The sequence below is a fragment of the Bemisia tabaci genome, chromosome 2 (assembly GCF_918797505.1).
Source record: "Bemisia tabaci chromosome 2, PGI_BMITA_v3".
NCBI lineage: Eukaryota > Metazoa > Arthropoda > Insecta > Hemiptera > Aleyrodidae > Bemisia > Bemisia tabaci.
In genome coordinates this window covers 76,881,416-76,901,530 of record NC_092794.1, presented here as the reverse complement: position 1 = coordinate 76,901,530, position 20,115 = coordinate 76,881,416, and the positions used below count along the sequence as shown (strand labels likewise).

Here is a 20,115-nt window from a genome sequence, read left to right as displayed (position 1 = left end):
ATTGCTTCAAGTGTTTTTGTGTTTGATGGGTTGTTTGTATTTGATGTGTTTGACTGTTTGCTTGATGTGTTTCATGTGTTTTTTGTGTATTATGTGTTTTTGTGTTTGATGGGTTGTTTGTGTTTGATGTGTTTTTTGTGTTTGATGAGTTTGTTGTGTTTTTTGTGTTTGATGAGTTTGTTGTGTTTTTTTGTTTGATGTGTTTGATTGATGTATTTTTCTGTTTGATGCGTTGTTTTTGTTTGATGTGTTTTTTGTGATTGATGTGTTTTTTGTGTTTGACATGTTGTTTGTGTGTGATGCGTTTTTTGTATTTCATGTGTTTTATGTGATATATATCCTTTTGCATCGATACATATCGATTTACCTATACCGGTATCGATATCAAAATATACCTAGATCGATATCTAAGTATACCTATATCGATATAGATAGATGGATATGTATGTATATCGATACGTATCAATGTATATATACCTATATCGATATATTTCGATCTATACCAATATCGATTCATATCGATAAATAATCTTTATCGATATACATCTGTTGAAGCATAATATTTATATCAGCTGATACAATGCTGATGATAGCAATTGCTTGTAATTTATGGTATAACCATAGTTCAGTTACTTTTTACTTCAAGCAAGTCTCTTCTATTTGTACTCAAGTCTCTTAATAAAACTATCATTAATTTCGTGGTAATAACATCGAAACATATATCCTAACTAACTATATCCACATCGATAAACATGGATACATATTGACACATTCTGTATGTAGTTATCGATTCCTGGCACGCTCTGATTGACTGATACCTTGCGGTGAGCTTAACATCCTTGCGCCTTATTAATTACCCTTGCATAACATAATTTAATATTTACGCCAGGGAAATGAAAAAGTTACATTACATGAGTAGTTCATCAAAATTGTTGATCGAATTAAGTTACAAATTATATTTTTCTTTCGATTTCAAAATTAGTGTAATACTAGGGGGCTATGCCTTCTGGCAGCTACGCGGCCCAACCCCCAGAAGGCGCTTTGGGGGAAATTGGACAAATGAGAGTCGGGTATGAAAGCATTTTCATTTTTTTGATCGTTCTTTTGTCGAAGCTGGAAGAGAGCGGGAGCGGCCCCATACAGGTTGGGCCACGTAGCAGGCAGGGGGCATAATATGTATTTGAAGCATTTTTCATGGGCGTGAATTTCAAATTTTGCCCCCCTTCGTAAGTTCTCTGGTCTACTCTTATATAGATAAAACCTGGGTCCTATTTTCAAATTCTGATTACAGCGCGCTCATCTAGGGACTATAACCTGTTGATAACCGGCAAAATCATGGAAATCGTCCCAGCTGAACGCTTAAGCGAAATGTGACAAAAAATAAAAAAATAATTCTATTTAAATGGGAGTATTAGCATCTTTAGAACGTAATATTAAAAAAAACTGGGGTCATTTTCAAAATCTGAATATAGCGGGCTCATCTAGAGACAAAACGACTTCACAACCTTCAAACAGGAATAACAAAAATTTAATCGTGATTGCTACTCAAAAAATCAAAGATGGCTATTATTAAAATCAAGCTAATTAAAACAGCGCTTTCAAGTGAAATGCGGTTATCTTCTGCTTATTGCTAACCTGCATATGTTTGTTGTTAGTAGAAAATTGGAACACGACAGCATAAAAAGATAGCACTTAAGGCTGCCATGACTAAATATATCCCAAGAATAAAATGAATTATACTCTCTTTATATACTTGAAAAATATGGATTGAGTTTTAATTATCTTGGAAAGTTTAGAATGATTTTTGGCAATTTAACAAAGAAAGGAGGCTTACCTATCTATGTGAAATTTCAATCTTATTTTCAATTGGATATTCATAATATATTTATGTCCTTGGCTAGGGATATTGCTCCGTTTTGTAAGAGGAATATATATTTTACCATATAAACATGGATAAGAACTGTAGATGACACTGTCCGTGCGAAGCAATACTGCTAGTATTGTAAATATATGCTCAATATCTTTGTCTGGTTCAAACTTTAGTTGATGCACGGGTGCCTATCTCAACTAGTTTAAACTTAAGAGTATAATTCTTATCTACAAAAAACAGGGATTGGTTATCATTATAAACTATAGTTAGGTACTTCCTTATCATTATTGGAATCAGAGACTTCCACAGGTGTGCTGATAGTGCCCATGGTGTCGTCAAATTCGGACACAAGCAGTAGCTACCCGCGGCAACTAACCATGTGCGGAAATTGACGATTCTAAGCATAGATAATATTCATCAACATAACTAGCAAATCGATAAAATAGGCACACTATCTAGCAACTCGAGGCATGGATCACTATAAAAGATCACGTTTCGCTTGTGAACAAGACACATGAACAACAACGAACCGGCAACCACCGAGGCCACCTAAAAGTACTGTTTGCTCGTTCCTCGTGACTGGGAAAACTGCCCCCAGATGCATTTGAATAAGCATGTTCCAAACTACCTATGCAAATTACGCACGAAGGAATGGATTTCTGACTTTTCTAAAGTGACTTTCGTGAGTTCCGTGTCATAAAGCATTTAAAAAGTATATTCCGCGACTGTATCTCTTCTCGACGGACTCATTGGCGAGAGTGATATTTCGAGGAGACAATGGTGCAAAAAATCAAAGCTCTGGGACCTTGGATTTTGCTTCGAGGAAGGATTTTCGCCCCTACGCGCATTGAGAGCAGGTTTTCAGTACGGTTTCGTGGCAAGAATGTGGCTCCTTTCTAGTTACACGTCTCCAGCGCGCTGCCGGCGGGGTCTAGCGCAGCGTGGCGGTGCGGTGGTACGGACTGTTATGAAAACTGAGCATGACAAATCGGATGTAACCTACCGCCAACATACGTTGCCTGCACGATGCGAACACCCAGTGATGAGAGACTCTCGAGTACGACGGAACGAAACGTAACATTCCTAATACGACTTCAATAAGATGAGATTGTCCTGGCAAATGGACTGAATTACGCCATAAGGGACTACTATTTATAACATACCTAAAAAAGTACCCGTCTGCCTGAGGAAGCTAATGGCACTTGCGTAGTTTTAAAAAGGGCTAGAAATGGAATGATAGATACCTCTATTTTGTGTAATGCAAACCAGATTCGTGGTGATTTCACGATAACAAGAATAATTGTGTCGCCGGCAGTTACGAGCGACTAGCGGCAAAGGATTTTATTAAAAACCGAGGTAATTAATTTGAGAGAAAAGATGTTGTTGACCTGAGTTTGTTGAGAAAAAAAATATGGCAAATTAGCGTTTTACTATGCATATCTGGTCGATTGCATGTCACCAACTCGAATGTGATTGTAAAGTGATTTTCAGTAATAAAGCGTTGCCGATCATGGATTTTCCGACATCATTTTTCAGAGAGGGGTTTAAAACTTTTGAAAAAAATCAAAATATTGAAGTAAGATTTTGCTCTTTCTGCGAGGAAAGTAATTAAAACGTGTGTCACCAAAATTGACAACACGCTTTGGGAGCAATATTCAATATTTTTCTCGTCAGATAGAGATAGGACCCTTGATGATAAAATTACAAAGAAGGCTTCGTCATCCTGCATTGATAGCTGTAAGAAATAGGTGCGTTCATTCCTCCTCCATTTAAAGGCCTGACAGAATGTATTGCTTATCTCTTTCGAGGACTCATGAATTGTAATATGTACGCACCTGTACGTGAAGTCGCACAGTAGGTAAGTACAGTCGTTTATACCCGTTCGTGCTGTAAAGTCAAATATTTTCCTTGAAATTAGTCTCCTGCTTAAATGAGTGATGCAACAAGCGCGACATTTTTGTATGAAAAGCCCTTGCAGAAGCTTTTTTTTTGACTCAGCTAAATTTTGAAGAATCACTGACGTGTCCGCCACAATGCGTAAAAAAGATAGGTCACTGAAATCAATGCTTCATAGAGATATCTGAGGATCCTTGTTAAAATCTTGTTACCTATCCTACTTTGCGTATGAAATAGAAATCGCCATTTCCAACGATGAATTTTTTTTTTTAAATTTTCATTAAATTTCTTTAAAAAAATGTGCAACATCTACGTAATCTGTAGTCATTTTCATGACGATCAGTTCATTATGCAATGGTATATGATTGGTACAATGTTATCATAGATTCCATAAACATGCATATTAAACTGCAGCATCTTAGTTGAAAATATCAAAGATATTATTATATGATAAATAAGTTTTGGGAAAAGGCAAAGGAAGAGTGATACGCTTGAAAAATCTGCAAGTAATCTTCCAGCATGCAGCGGGGACAAATACTAATGATTGCATGCACTAAGAGCATTGTGGCGGACACGTCAGTGACTCTTCAAAATTTAGCTACGTCAAATAAAAAGGCATCTGCAAGGGCTTTTCATTCAAAAAAGCGCGCTTGTTGCATCACTCATTTAAGCAGGAGACTATTCTCAAGGAAAGTACTCGACTTTAGCCAGCCATTTGAGTACCTTATTCATACTGTTTTAATGGCATACCTATGTACGACAAAAATCGAAAAATATTGGACTTCGAGCGATAAAATATTTTCTATTGTTTTGGAGCACATAAAAGGCTCAGATCAATCCATACATACTATTTTCTAGTTTTGATAAAAAATGTAAATAGGTGAAGGAGAGGGACCGCTCCTACGAGGGCTAAACATACTTACAAGTCATGGGTGTGCATCACTCATAAATGAAAGGGCCTACATTCGATTTCAGGTGAAGTAATTTTTCATTTTCTTGTAGATGTAACAAGACAATTTGGTTCACTAAGTTTGAGACTTTGGCCGGATTCTTTATCCCTTTAAATCTGAAAGTTTTTTGGTGTTCTTGCAGTTTTGATTCTTGCTGCCATCTAAATTATTAAATTAACCATCTATTTGATTTATATCACCACATTTCTTTCTACTATAGGCACCGGTATGGTAAATCCCACTTCCACTTTTTTCGGTGTAAATAAATTTCACCGATGATATTACCTGGAGGTTAGGGAATGTCAAATTTTTATGAACTGTCGCTTAGGTTGGTACTATATGAAAAAGCTAAGTCGCACAATCTTAGCAGCATTGCAAATCGTTTAAACCCTATATTTAGAGGTGTCTACACTTAACATTGGTATAGTCGCTTTTCAGTTTTCAAGACTGAGCTCTTAGTTGCGCGAACCGTCAGCCTCGGTTGATGTAACCAGAGATGGAAAGTTAATTTTCGAAAGGCTCGAATAAATTTCAAAAGATTTGAAATTGTTTTATTCTTTTCGGAATTATTAATTTAACCTTTGGAGATCCAGAAACATTTGAAATGGTCTTCCTGTTGATGCGATAGTATTATGCTACCCTAGTGAGGTGCTGTACACGAAAGGGGGGGGGGGGGCTCAAAGAGGAGTTTAGAGAGAAAAACCTCAACCTAACCTCCAAACCAAACGAAAACATTTGCATCATGTGAGTGTGTTATAGGCTTGGAATGAAAAATTTCAAAATCTAAAACCACTATTTCTAGGCGTTTCTAGGCCTCCTAAGTGAATCTCCAAATGTTCCAAATGATTTTGTGCAATATTACGGGAGTAAATTTCATTAAATTTTCCATCTGTGGGTGTAACCGAGGGTTATTTTTCATAAAAACTTCATCGCAAAATACCTTCTATGAAAGATTTCGAGGTAAAGTGCGACACAAAAGACGCACAAAATCCACACAATGTGCGTCGCGGTGGCCTTAAAATGTATCTAAAGTTGAGTCAAACTTTAAAAGTTTCCAAGGAAGTCCCCCGGACTCCCCTCCATGCGGAGAGGTATCTCAACTCCTCGATAGATGGGATCGGGGTTGGGTATTATTTTCCCATCGGGGCCCAGTCCCCAATGAAAAGCATATTTAACTTCCCCTGTACTTGCGGAGGGGTAGGGCACCACAGGTTCGCTCCGGGGGTGTCACCACCCTAAATCCGGCGTTGACCAGAGACTTATTGACCTTGAGTCAGACGCGCTTACCACTACTGCCGTTATATAGCGAAGAGAGAAGTAGGTACCGAAGTGCAAAAATGAAGTTTTGAGAAAACGGGCTCAAAAGCGCCTGACCGGAAAATTTTATTTGAAAAAACCTTCTTTCTTTGTCTAATTGCCACTAATCATCCAAAAGCCTCATACAAATCGTTTGTATAATTGAAAATTGACCGATTTTATTTCAATTACACAAAGAGGGTACCTATTTTTCATTTTCATGCTAGGCTATTGTTAGGCAATACAGCTTGCATGCTTTCGTACTTGCGTTTCAGATACACAATAAACACATTTTCAGGTTAGAAATTGGAAGAGGAAGGAGGCACTTTACTTGACAATACTGTTTTCATTGGCTCTCTGGAGGAATTACGTCACTTACAGCTGCTTTGCCTGGGATTTCGTCACCTACAGCTGCCTTGCCTGAAATTTCGTCATTTTTTGTGCACTTACTTCATCACATGTCTCCTTTTTATACAATGGACCACTAGACAAGGTACGAATTTAAGCGATCTGATACATGTTTCCTAACCAGAATTTCACGTAGAGGACGACTCGCGCAACGAAAATTACTGAAACCAACTCCTACCGAAGATATGAACGTTTTTATCTCACATTGGTCACGAGGAAATTGAACTGCCCGCTCACAAGAAACTCAAAACTCTACGTGAGTCAAATCGCGCACTACAACGGCTTCAGCAAGCTTCTCAATCGAGCAATGTTCATTTCTCACCATGTGTTGTTTAAACTATAAGCAATTTGTTACAGCTGGGCCAAAACGTCAAGATTGAGGTTGCCAGATTTTCATCTCGCACAGACTGTCATGATAACATTTAGCGCTCTATGTGAATCACGTAGAGCATTGAGTTTTCGTGAGCGGGTGGTTTAAATTCACGCAGCAACAATCATTAATTATCTTCGTAAGGAGTTTATTTCGGTAATTTTTGTTGTACACATCGTGGTTTAGGTGAAATTTTGGTTAGGAAACATGTATCAGAATGCTGAAATTCGTACCTTGTCTAGTGGTCCAATAAGATGAATTTTGCTGTTTTAGCTAATTCAGTGATTTAGTCGGAAAGAGATTCGACAAATTTTGAAGGAAACTCGATTTCGAAAATTTGACACTTACCGCTCTCTTCGCTATCACGGCAGACTAGGCATGGGAAAGTTTTCATGTGAGCACGCCGGTTTGAAGAATCTCGCTAACGCCCAAAGAGGAACTGTGTTTTGATAAGCTTTTTTCCTTGAATCCATACTCAAACCTCCTTTCTCTTGTGCGCTTGCACTGCTGCTTAATCTAATTTGTATGAATCGCGGCATTTTCTAGCCCACTTTTCACGATGCGTGTGCACATTACTCGGGCCGGAAATGAGTGAAGTGAGGTGATGACCTCGAGAGGGCCGGTACGGGGCCTTGAGGCATAGACGAAGCGGATGATTTCGACCAAAGACATCCGATGGGACCAACAGATAAAGGCTAATTAGATAACCAACTCCAACGAAAAAAGTATTATGGAGAGCTGTAACAGTCATCCGCGGTATATAAAAAAGATAAAGTCCGATCGCCTTATCAGTTTGGTCACGAATAGCAAGGAAAGTATCGAATATCGCATACAGACCGTTTTAGTGTTAAGTCACATTTCGAGATATATCGCGATTTTAGGCCTGGTGCCCTAACCGGGATTTGGTCGGTTCGATATACATGGGATTTCCCGTAAGGAACGGAAAGTCAATTTTCAAACGATGATTCTGGACAGTTTAAGACCATTTCTGCCGGATTTTTTTGCGATTATAAGTCCTTTATATCCTTGAATTTATGTTTCTGCCCGGTGAATCCTCAATATCGCATCGGATAAATGAATTATACCCTTTTGGTCGAAGTAAGTCCCGAAAGTGAGGTTATGTCACCCCTTTGTTTACATTCTTCTCTTGGACTCGGAGGAATATTATTTCTTCGTTTTTATGAAAAAGGACGAATTGACAATACGTTATTGAGTTCATAATCATTATCTAATTCTCTAGGTCGTATTATTGCGACGGTAGGTATACATGTGTGTGGACATCATGTGAGGATAAGTAAAACTGTAGTTGGACAACCCGCTCACCGCTATAGATACTATGACCTTTCTCTATAATGTTATAAAAAGATTATAATGAATGCCTATTACCTTAATATACCTTTACCGAGCTTATGCCAATATAAGTGCCTGTCAATGTCAGTGTTTGAGAAGTCTAATGTTATCGATGAAGTACCTTCAAAATCTTATCGACATCGATAGGATCTAACGGAGACAACTTCTCCACAGCGTCATTTAATGCTAACAGTTAATACCTGGAGCATAGTGTCAGCTCTTCCCTGAAGGTATCAACTGAAATTGATTTAAACAATACTACCTATGAATTGAAATGTTTAGATGGATAAATTATGGATCATATGAACCAAAACTGAGTGATTTATGGCTGGAACGAATGAAGCGCAACACTTTAGGAAAGAGACAACAAATATTGGTGTCCAATATTCAACCAATTTGTTGCGGGTGTTTAGGTTTTGTCATTATAGATAGAATCTGAGAGAAAAACTAACGTGAGAGACGCGATTAATTGTTTTTTTCATGAATAAGTGATAAGTAAACAGAGTCCTAAATTAGAATGTAAACAAAGGGGTGACATGACCTCACTTTCGGGACTTACTTCGACCAAAAGGGTATAATTCATTTATCCGATGCGATATTGAGGATTCACCGGGCAGAAACATAAATTCAAAGATATAAAGGACTTATAATCGCAAAAAAATCCGGCAGAAACGGTCTTAAACTACCCAGAATCACGGTTTGAAAATTGACTTTCCGTTCCTTACGGGAAATCCCATGTATATCGAACCGACCAAATCTCGGCTAGGGCACCAGGCCTAAAATCGCGATATATCTCGAAACGTTACGTCATCACTAAAACGGTCTATTACCTGCGATTACCATTTTATGCAGCGGGCCTACATACAGGATGATTCGAGGTTAAACCACCCGACTGCAAGAGCGTGTTCTAGGGGTCAAAATAAGACTTTTTCCCCCTATTTTTTCCGAACCTGCTTTTTAAGAGAGCTATACCCCCCCCCCCCCCCCCCCACATAGAAGTTCTACGGAATACATCGTTTTTCCTACTTTTTAACAACAGTACTGCACCGAATCTCATGAAATAGGTGTGCACCCATTAATTTGATGTGTTGCATTCATGATTGACATTGGAAGATTCAAAATCTCGGTTATAAGCGTATATCGGAAGGTTTTATGGAAGGGGGGGGGGGGGTTCGGCAAAATACCACCTTTGTACGCCAAAAAAAAAACAAGTTATTGGCAATTTTAAGTCTCAGCCCCCACCTTCCCCCCCCCCCGAAAAAAAACCAAAACCCCCCTTTTTACTAAGATTTCGAATGTTTTAAGGTCGCTAGCTTACCTATAGAATTTCCAGTTCCATCCCCTATCTATCCAATTTAACCCTTATCCATCCCGTTTCACACTGATTATTGCCCTTTTCATAAAATTCCTATCTTTTATTCCGGTTAATATCAATGTTTTACCCCCGTCTATCCTGCTTTAAATCGAACGATGTATCGAAGATCGATAAACAAAGATAGGTATATCGAAGGGTGGGATAACCCTATCTATCCAGTTTAACCCTTATCTATCCCGTTTCACACTGATTATTTCCCTTTTTTAAAAATTTCTACATTTTATGTCGGTTAAAATCAATAATTCCCGTTCCATCCCTGTCTATCCTGCTTTCTATCGACCGATATATCGAAGATCGATAGACAATACCCTATTTTATCCCTATCTATCCTGTTTAATCCTCATCAATCTCGTTTTACACTGATTATTGCCCTTTTCCAAAAAATCCTACCTTTTATCTTGGTTAATATCAATAAATCCCGTTTTATTCCTGTCTATACTGCTTTATATCGAATTATATATATATATAGTTAGTTAGTGTATATATATATATATATTATAGATCGATAAAAAAAGAGCGATATCCTTCCTTTTATCCCGGTTAATGAATATGTATCCAGTTTTATCCATGTCAATCCTGTTTTATTTCGAATGATATATCGAATACAGATAAACAATTACCAATATATCGAAGGATGGGATGAATTCAGTTTTATCCCCATCTATCCTTTTTTATCCCTATCTATCCTGTTTTATAAATGTATAGCCCGCTTTACGCTGATTATTCTCCTTTCCTTAAAATTCTTCCCTTCTGTCCCGGTTAATATCATTGCATCCCTTTTTTATCCGTGTCTATCCTGTTTAATATCGAATGATACGTGGAAGATTAAATTTAAAGTTCCCGGGGACTTTCAATGACGTTTTCTGATCGGTACAAGAAAGAACCTAATGTGAATGCAAATCGACCCGGACGTACACACAAAAAATGGCTTAGCTTTTTTTAATATAGTGAGAAAATGCATAACCGTTGCAAATATGCAGGAAAGTTGATTCGCTTACCAGAACCTGGGGTGGGGCTGTAGTCGCCTTAACTACACTTTTGGAAAGTATTTCATATGAGAAAAAAGTCTTATTTTAACTCATAGAACGCGCTCCTTTAGTCTACCGGTTTAACTGCGGATCGCCCTGTATATAGGACAAAGTATTAAAGAGGCTTTAAATGGCAACGAGGCTTACAGTTATCTAAGCGGGCAAGCAGGTAATGGGTATTAACGAATTCTCAACGCCCTGAGGCCCGTCAAATGGGGTAGGAAAAGAGTAACGCGTTTTTCCTGCGCCGTGTTTATTCCGGCTCTTCAACATCCTCGGCCACAGATGCGGCTGATGGTGACACGAGTGTGATGAGCTAGGACGCTATACAGTGCTCAGTGCTCGGGTCCTACCGGTTCCTTGGCCGCAGGTAATGACGTCTCCGCTTCATTCAAGCGTCATATTGTGCACGGACAAGCGAGTTGATCAATTCATGGGGTTTTCAGAGCATCGGGCTATAGTATCAGATACTAGTCGAGTCGTCGAGTCTCACCTCTCACACAACATTGACAGTAGAATGTCTCTGCAAGGGAAGTATTAACATGTCTGTATCGCTCTTTCATTGGTTCCATTGATTTGAGCCAGTTGGGCCCATATACAGGGTGTCCCAAAAGTCTCTCCCACCCCTTCTAAAATTGTACATAATTAATATTTTAAAACAAAACTTTGGGGATGTTCATAGATCAATGTCAGCTACTTTTGGAGCCCCCCAACATTTTCGGGCCCCCTCACGAGGAGGGGCTGCGGACCCCAACTTTTTTTTCAAATGGCAACTCCCCCCTCCCCATTTGTAGCACATCAATCGAAAGATAATAAAAAAGGAATTTTTTGCGCAAACCGCAAGTTAAAATCTTGATTTTTGACAAAATGGCGGCCAGTCAAGGTTCATAATATCGGAAATTGACGTATCCGTCTCTGTTGACGGATTGGGATGAAACTTAGCATCTAGGGTTTTTTTGGGGACAAAAAAAAACTATTCTGGCATTAGTTTTCCGGAGAATTCTATCCTTTTGAAAATGGCGGCGGTAAAACCGATGACCTAGAGCGGTAATGGAATATTTAGGCTGCTTATCGGTGGATTTACATGAAAAGGAGGAGTATCGATAAGGGCTTTTTTTGGCCCCAGGACCCATGGCCAGGACCCCTTGGCCGTAGGATCCATGCTAGGGTAGAAGGGTGACACGTGTTGTGAGCAGGTAGGGATGGGTTTACGTGGAGAGGGAAACGGAAAATCAGAGGGTGGGAGGTCCCCCAACCATATGACTCGTCCAGCGGCAAAGACGAAAATATTTCGTTATCAAATCGAGGTAAATTTTGCAACGTCGGTCGCGCAAATCGAAAAACTAAGGAATGTTGGCACGTCTACAGCCTAAGAGCTTTCATTTAAAACAAATCCGAGCAAAATCGGTCCAGTAGTTTCCGAGATCGAATTAGCACAAACTGTCCAACGTCAAAAACGCAAGCATGTCGTTATCAAATCGAGGTAAATTTTGCAACGTCGGTCTCGCAAATCGAAAAACTAAGGAATGTTGGCACGTCTACAGCCTAAGAGCTTTCATTTAAAACAAATCCGAGCAAAATCGGTCCAGTAGTTTCCGAGATCGAATTAGCACAATCTGTCCAACGTCAAAAACGCAAGCATGTCGTTATCAAATCGAGGTAAATTTTGCAACGTCGGTTGCGCAAATCGAAAAACTAAGGAATGTTGGCACGTCTACAGCCTAAGAGCTTTCATTTAAAACAAATCCGAGCAAAATCGGTCCAGTAGTTTCCGAGATCGAATTAGCACAAACTGTCCAACGTCAAAAACGCAAGCATGTCGTTATCAAATCGAGGTAAATTTTGCAACGTCGGTTGCGCAAATCGAAAAACTAAAGAATGTTGGCACGTCTACAGCCTAAGAGCTTTCATTTAAAACAAATCCGAGCAAAATCGGTCCAGTAGTTTCCGAGATCGAATTAGCACAAACTGTCCAACGTCAAAAACGCAAGCATGTCGTTATCAAATCGAGGTAAATTTTGCAACGTCGGTTGCGCAAATCGAAAAACTAAGGAATGTTGGCACGTCTACAGCCTAAGAGCTTTCATTTAAAACAAATCCGAGCAAAATCGGTCCAGTAGTTTCCGGGATCGAATTAGCACAAACTGTATGAGGCCAAAAAAGGCCTTAGGATATTAAATATATAGATAATAGAGAGATACAAGAGATAACAAGATATAAGAGATACAAGAGATATAACATCAAGATATATCAACATTATACTCATATTAACACCCTTGACGTGTCAATATGAATATAATATTACATCAATATCCCTTTCTATTCGGGATGTTCCTTGGGTTCGGTAACAAAATATACACGGACTGTGTAGCTTTTGATACTGAACCCAAGCATGATTTTATATTTTTCCAGCATCATATTTTTATTGGCACAGTTGAAGAAGTTTATTTTCAGGACCAATAAGGCTCTTTTTGAAAAATTTGGTTTTACCAAAAACTGGTTGGTGATAAAAATAATCTAGGGTCATTTTCGGTTCAGTGTTTCAGCAGTAGAAAATGCATCGTATCATCACCTCATTCGATCTCTTCCGAAATTATTCCCCCTCCCTTGTAGAAGGAGAAAAAGAAACGGCATGAGTTACATTTTGGTAAATTGGCAGATTTTGCCTGCTCGACGAGGAAACTTTGCCATAAAAGCGGGAAATTCTTGTCTACCTGCCATGGGCAAGCCCTAAAGATCTTTGGCTGGCAAGTTTGAACGATGTTGACCGGGATGCAGGAATGATACTTCGGTCGTTTGTTTGTAATGGAGAGGATTACTGCCGTGCGGCCGGAAAGACGCCGTTTGAACCTTCGGATGGTGCCGAAATTCCCCCTTCAGACTCGTTTTCGAGGACAGTTAATAACATTTTTATTTGAAATTTTCGAATACTATAGGTTAAATTAAGAATAAAATCCTGCGTAATGAGAGGAAAATATCCAGGAGTTCCCCTAAAAATTATTATTTTATAAAATGAAACTTAGCAACGTCTGAAGGCTCATACGGCGTTTTTCTTCAGCAAAGCAGATCAGCGTGGAGGCCGATGTTTTTTGAGAGGAAGACGTCAACAGTTCGCCCAGGCTGACCGAGTGTTGGGTGTTCGGGATGGGGACGCACGACTGGCACCGCCTTTAGAGCCGCGGGGCTTTCTCTCCCTTCTTCTTCTTTTTCTTACTCCTCCTTCAAATCTATTGTCCAAACTCGCTAATGAAGGAGCCCCTCGTGGAGGAGGAAGCTGACAATCGGCTGAGAATACTGGAACGAGAAAAGAAAGTACGCTTAGATATATTCAGCTTCATGGTTAACATTTCAACTCACGGGAGCTTTCAGGTGCCTGTCCCTTGGTTGTTCACGGTGCTTGGCGAAAACGGCGCAACTTAAACAGGTCCAGCGAAGATCCGCACTTTTTGTTGAGCTGTCCCTCGATTTCATTTCCGACAATATTTACAGCGATGCAGTCGCCCTACTCATGCGTAATAGCATCTGGCTAGCAGAATGGACTGTCAGACAAGGTGCAAGGTGCTAGGTCATTTTTCCTAATTTTTTTTTCCTACATCAGGTTTTCCTAATACTTTTTTCCTACTCGGTTTTTGTCCCATTACAGTAAGTCCTACGAGTGAGATGTCCCACTGGTTTTTTTCCTAAGGATGTTTGTCCTAATAATCCAATAATAATTGAAACGTAAACATGAGTAGAGTAGAGGGAAATGTTGCAGAAGGAGTAAAGTCTTCTCAGCGAGCCGAATATAAGCGCGTGAACAGGAGACATCACAAGCTGAGCCTTCTATACCCTCAATATAAGGAGGAGGATGGAGCTCCACTACTTACGGGCATGCGGCCACAACTTTAACTTGTGAGGTACCTATGTTGTTTTTTTACTTTCTCGCTCCCCTAGTTTTAAAATTGAATTTAGGACAAATGCCCCTAGGAAAAAAGCCAGTAGGATATCTCACTCGTAGGACTAACTGTGATGGGACAAAAAACGAGTAGGAAAAAAGTATTAGGAAAAATTGCAGTAGGAAAAAATGTTTTAGGAAAAATGACTTGCCACCAGGTGCAAATTTAAGTATTACTTATGATCAATACATACAACGGAGATAACTGATAATAACCTAAAGGAAGATATTAACGTTTTTCTATGCGTGATTTCAACTTGACTTATCTCATTAGGATATTCGGAGGATATTCGTAGGATATATTCACAGGATATTCTAATTTTGCCGTTGAATATACTACGAGTATCCTATGAATATCCGACTGCTTGCTGGGATTCCAGATTAAGAAGCCTGCCAAAACCGTTGTAGTGAGCAATTTGACTCGAGTGGACTTCGGTTTTTCACGTGAGCGCAAAATAGAAATTTTTCGTGAGCCACGTTAAAAATCAACGTTAATATCTTAGTTGCGATTTAGTTTCAGTAATTTTCGTGGTACAAATCGTATTCTTTGGAAAATTTTGATGAGGTAGCATAATTTCATAGTGCTTAAATTCGCACCTTGTGTATAGTAGTCCATTTTGTCCTGGAACGGTGGAGCTGCAAAATGGCAATTCTCCACACGGTCTGTCGGAGAATTCGGAAGAATGATCGCAAAGCGGCACTAGAGGCCTCCCCAGTGGCGACAAGCGGGAGGAAGTCACCGTTATAGCCATTCAGCAGAATCGCTCGCTGATAGAACCGGGCGGGCCGCTGAGGAAAGTACGAAATTAACAGCGTTTGAGGCCACTTGGCGGCTACAATGCGTCGCCGCCATCGCGCCACCTCATCAAGACTCACCGCTGTTGTCGTCTGTCACTAAGAAAAAGTACAAGTCGGCACGCCGAATCGATATTAGCTCGGGTCCCACGATCGAAATTCTCGTCGGAATATCAAGGTCACGCATTTCCTTTATCGAAAAATGAGTTTTGGTTGGTCACACTAGAGTAGGTACCTGTATACTGTATGGAGACAGTGCTGTCATGTTTGTACCGCTCTTTAATTGGTTCATCACAAGGAAAGAAATGACCATGCTCATCCGGCAAAAACTGCGTTGTCAAAATACTGATAGTTTTTGCGACTGCGTCAATTGTGCCCGTACTTAACTGAGACATCTTGGTAAAGTCGATCAACATGACAGCATGCTAAATGAGTATGATATCACGCTGATGGGGAAACCGGCATGATATCATACTAATAGCTAATATCACTGCTAATTACAGCTAGTATCACTGTGATAAGCTGATATCATACTGATAAGCTGATATCAATCGGATGTAATACATAGGAGAATCGGCCAAAGCACATGCTATTATGCTCTCCTGATTCGGAAACCACTGAGAGCCACCCTGTAAAGCACCATACTTTCGTGCTATCCATAAATCCGTCCATCTTGTATAGAATAGCGGCAAAAATCGGATTTTTTTTTTTTTTTTTTTTTCTCTCTTTTTTTTCAACATAACTCAAAGCGGTGGCATAGCGGAAAATTTTCTGTGAGAAAAAACATCTCTCCGTGGAAAGATAATACGAATTGAGTTTCAAGCGTGTACATGACCCAGCAGGAAGAGCCTCCAAAAGAAAGGGCCTATTTTGGCTCCTTTTCGGGATCCCGCGTATTTCATTTATATGTGGCCTAAATAAAACCTTATGATGAGCAAGCCTCTGGTAAAAATTTTAGCTTGAATATACGCCTGGTTTCTAAGATACAATGTTGCAAAGTTGGCATATTTGAGCATTTAAATTCTCCTATTTTAAAGTATCTAATTCTCTATTAACATCTCCAATGGATATTTTATGATATTTTTTGACATTTTATCAATAGTTAGTGTTATTATTAAATGCATATTTCTATTGACACGGTAATACTGCTAATGGGCCTGTTGCATGCAAGAGATATAGCCGTGCGAATAGACTTTTTAGAGGTTAAATGACACGAAAATTACGATGGTCACATTAAAAAAGTCTGAAATACACTCCTTACTTCGCAGTTTGTGTTGTTAGGAACGCGCTTTTTCAAATTTCCCGCGTCTGGGGGCAGTTTCGGGGGCAGAAGGATTGCGTCGAATATTTGAAAGTTGATCGATTTGGTTACCGCATAAAGCGGTTACGGACCACTGGGGGGTTTGTAAACAAACTGAAGGAAAAAATAACAACAACAACAACAACAACGACTCGGCATCTTCCGGTAATCACCGAGCCCGCCGTTTGCTCGTTTCCGGTGATTAGGAAACTGCCCCCAGACGCGGGAAATTTGAAAAAGCGCGTTCCTAACAACGCAAATTGCGCAGTAAGGAGTGTATTTCAGACTTTTTTAATGTGACCATCGTAATTTTCGTGTCATTTAACCTCTAAAAAGTCTATTCGCGCGGCTGTATCTCTTGCATGCAACAGGCCCATTCTGTTGATACAACGTTGCAAAGTTTACATCATAGACCTATGAAAAATACTCATTTTGTTAAGTTTCTTAATTAAAACTCGAACTTTGTGGCCATAGATATGTTTCTTTATGGCCATAAAGAAACATATTTATGAAGTTTAGATGCAATTTTATGATCAGATTAGTCTTCTGTAAAAGTTTTACCCGAAGTGTAAGTATATTTTTAACGAAACAGCGTTGCTAAGTTCATATATTTGAGCTTTAAAAATGTCTATATTTTTAAGTTGTGTGTTTAAAAAGCGGCTTTCGTGGATATTTTATTACAATTTAAATCATTAAACAACCATTTACGTCATTTTTGGATGCATTTTTGTATATGAACAGGAAAACTTTGACTGGTGGTGATACAACGTTGCCAAGCTTACAACTTTGAAGTCGAAGAATTATATTTTTTTTTTAAATTGAAGGCAACTTTAGTGGGTATTATAACTCTTATCAAGGCAAAATATCCAGGTTTAATGTCAATCCCAGGTGACAATTGGGTTTGACAAGAATACTGTTGCCAAGTTTATTCATAATATTTTTCAAACAATAAATAATAAAATTATTTAAAATAAAGATGATAAATAATTATTGGGCGTTTAAAATGTTATCCTAATGGAAACTGAACTTTTGGAACTCATTAAAGAAAAAAATATTAGATATTATTGCTGGAATAATAATATTTGACATATCAACGTATGCGAAACAATGATTTAATTATTTTGATTTTTTATAAAATTATTTTTTTCTTTCTTTATTTATATATTTTGTTTTATTTATTTAATTTATTTTCATTTGTTTAATTGTTTTAACACCTATTATTCTTACGTTCAAGATACTTCATTCTCAAAGGCACAATGATAAGGCAATAATTTATTGTCGATATTAAGATGTATTTCCATCAAAAAAACTCGAATGTTTCTATATTCTATGTTCGTTTTTTCAGTCTCCATGAAAAAGGTTGAATTGGCAACTAAGTCGAAGCAGAATTTTTGTATTTTGAAAGCAACGCTGATGCTGAGTCATCCATTATATTCCATGAACTCACTTGGATTTCATTTTACAACCGGATAATTATTGGAGGTATCCATATTTTAAACTTATCTTATTTAATGTTAAAAGAAAAATAAATAAAATTGGCAACATAGCCATTTTTAATACCAATGTTCACATAATATTGACAAAAGTCCTCCACATTTTGCTTCACAATATTAACTATCGACACTTTTTCTATCTCGTCTCCAATAATACAACAACAGAAAATAGACATTTTTATAGATTAATGGTGTAAACTTTGCAACGCTGTATTATCGTATGCTGATATAAATAATAGAATGCATCCACTAATGTCACCCAATCTTGATTTTATGCCGTATAATAGAGTTAGATCTTCACCGAAATCGGTCTGTAAATGAGAAACTTATAAAAAATGAATATTTTTAAAGCTAAAAAATGTAATTTTTGCAACGTTGTACTGCCAAAACAAGGCTTATCCATGAGTCCAAACTTTTAATGGAGACTCGTTCTATCATAATAGCTATTTACGCTTTGTGTAAGTATTGTAAAGTCTACTTTGAAGTATGTTTATTGAAGGAAATCCATGAAAATGAACATTTTTACGACTCAAATATGCAAACTTTGCAACGCTGTATCTCGGAAACCAGACGTATACTTAATATATACTCACGAGGTGTTGAGAATAATAAAAAAATCGGTTGTCATAGTGATTGTTTTTTTCTGTACACTTTATCTCAATACACTTTTGTTTCACTCTATACCTTTTTTATTTCTACAAAGGCTTTTTCGAGCTACTCGTGTTCATTTTGCAATGTACAAGGACATAAGGGGACAACCTGTTGGAAGAAATACAAACAAGCTTCACGCTCTAGGACTCTTTTTTTTTCTTTTTTTCTGTTGTTTAATGGCTTTGTGTCAAGCACCTGGAGCCAGCTTTAGAATAGTCTCTTGGAATCTTCGCCTACACAATTTTCTCGTGAGTCAAGATATGCAGCGATCCGAAATTGATCATTGTCTTTACTTCAAACAAATAAGAGAAAATATGAGAATAAATGTTCTCATATATGCTGATGACATCCTAATTACACGTGGAGATTTAAACGAAATAGTAAAGTTGAAAAATGGATTATCATCAGACTTAAATGACAGACTTGGGAGGCGTGAAAATGTTTTCGGGTGTTTTGAGTAAGGGAGGGGGTGTTAAGAATAATCAAAAAATTTGTTGGCATGGTGATTATTTTTTCTGTACACTTTGTCTAAATATACTTTTGTTTCCCTTTATCCCTTTTTTATTTCTACAGAGTCGACTTAACTTATGGGTCACCCTATATACAGAGTCATCAAAAAATCACCAACCACCCCAATACTTTTTTCCAAATTGAGATAGAAATGTGCATTTTTGGGAGTGTTCCTGGCTCTCAGTTAGCAACATTTTGGAACCCCAAATTTTCGGTGTCTGCCGCAACCCTTCCCTTAAGGGGGCACGAGGCACTTTTTTTTCAAATAGTAACTCATTCCTCCTTACCTCATTCGAAAAATAATAATAACAGAAACTCAATTCGCGGGTAAAATTGTCGATTTTTCACTAAATAGCGGACCGTGAGAGTTCAGAATGGCGAAAATTTGACAACACAGCAGTGAAATTATTTACTACCTGCTTTCGGTCGCCATTTTGAAGACAACCATTTTAAAGAGAATTTAATAACCCGAAAAGCAAATGCTGGAATCGATTTTCTCGTCCCAAAAAACCCCTGAACCCAGAAATAAATACGATCAGTCACTAAACAACGAAGATGTCAAATTTCGATACGCCATCGTGAGTTTAGACTATATGCTGTTAAAATCAACATTTTTACCTGCAAATGCGCCAAAAGTTTTCTGTTTTTATTTTATTCCAATAAAGTATCACAAAGAGGGATGGGTTTCCATTTGAGGAAAAAAAGTTTTTCCCTGCCCCTTATTGGGAGGGCCGCGGCCAGGGGCAATTTTGCAGGTTGGCCACTTTTTTTTCCTCCTATTAAATCTAATAAATATTTTGATTTCAGGTGAAGCAAGCTACCTCACCAAGAATCAATTGTTTTGCATACATTGAAAGGTGAAAAAGCATTGTTGCCAACTTGCAAGAAT

At 38.3% G+C, this 20,115-nt stretch overlaps 1 protein-coding gene across 4 annotated transcripts in view; it reads right to left on the bottom strand.

Moving 5' to 3' along the window:
* Positions 1 to 20,115, bottom strand: part of LOC109037048 (uncharacterized) — a 258,003-nt gene that overhangs the window by 177,403 nt on the left and 60,485 nt on the right. The window contains exon 1 of one of the 4 annotated variants that reach the window (XM_072296315.1): positions 7,139 to 7,504. The exons of the other annotated variants lie outside the window; for them this stretch is intronic. The gene's annotated coding sequence lies outside the window, so the exon portion shown is untranslated. Of the gene's footprint in view, positions 1 to 7,138; positions 7,505 to 20,115 lie in introns of those variants that run through there. 4 annotated transcript variants of the gene reach the window in all.